The following is a 1,046-nucleotide window of genomic DNA, read 5'->3' as shown; positions in this document are numbered from 1 at the left end:
CAAGTACCTCTCCTATGAGGAAAGGCTGAGAGAGCTGGGACTGTTCAGCCTGGAGAAGGCTCAGGGGGATCGCATCTGTGTGTACAGTGGGTGCAAAGAGGACGGAGCCAGGCTCTTCTCAGTGGTGCCCAGTGGCAGGACCAGAGGCGATGGGCACAACCTGAAACACAGGAGGTTCCCTCTGAACGTCAGGAAACACCTGTTTGTTGTGAGGGTGATTGAGCACTGGCACAGGTTGCCCAGAGAGGTTGTGGAGTCTCCCTCCTTGGAGATCTTCAAAAGCTGTCTGGACATGGTCCTGGGCAACTGCCTCTAGGCTGTTGTGCTTGAGCAGGGGGGTTGGAGCAGCTGACCTCCAGAAGTCCCTTCCACCCTCAGCCCTTCTGTGATTTGGGGACTGCAGAGAAATAACAGCATGGCAGGGACCCATTCTGCCAATTATTTTTTCATGGAGATTAATAGTTCTTTGGTTACTTCAGACACATGTCCCCCATTCCTGCCTCCTTAGGTCTCCTGCAGTTTCCTCCGCTCCGTTTGGTCACGCTCCCGGTGGCAGGCCACGGTGACAGTGCTGGAGAGGAGCATGGTGATCCCTCGCTGAACTTTTGAGACTTGCTTCAAGGATTTCTGCGATGCACCACCTCCTGGAATGAAACAGCCACTTTACTCTGTACCACCAAACTCTCCTAAACATTGTTAAACGACGAGGAGTCTTTTTTGTTGTTTTAAACAGAAGTATCTGCAGCACCTGGGCAGGGGAGGTGACAGCCAGCGTTTCTGGTGGTGTTTGGTCCCATTAAGCCGGACTCGCCCCCGACCCGCCTTGCGTTTTTCTGTCCCAAAAGCCGCCTGGGCGCCTTGCTCGGTGCTGCGCCCACCCAGGGGATGCTTTTCATCACCGAGCGGCTCACACAGGCCAGAAACCAAGTGGGAGAAGAGAAGAGCAGAGCGGCCCCGGCCCCGGCGCCGGCCTCCGCCGCGGGGAGCTCGGCAGGGCAGCGGGGCGGCCCTCGGCCCTCCCCGGGGAGGAGCGCCAGCCCCGCGGG

The sequence above is a fragment of the Haliaeetus leucocephalus genome, unplaced genomic scaffold (assembly GCF_000737465.1).
Source record: "Haliaeetus leucocephalus isolate CR32 unplaced genomic scaffold, Haliaeetus_leucocephalus-4.0 Scaffold626, whole genome shotgun sequence".
Classification (NCBI taxonomy): Eukaryota; Metazoa; Chordata; class Aves; order Accipitriformes; family Accipitridae; genus Haliaeetus; species Haliaeetus leucocephalus.
This window is presented reverse-complemented; position numbering follows the sequence as displayed.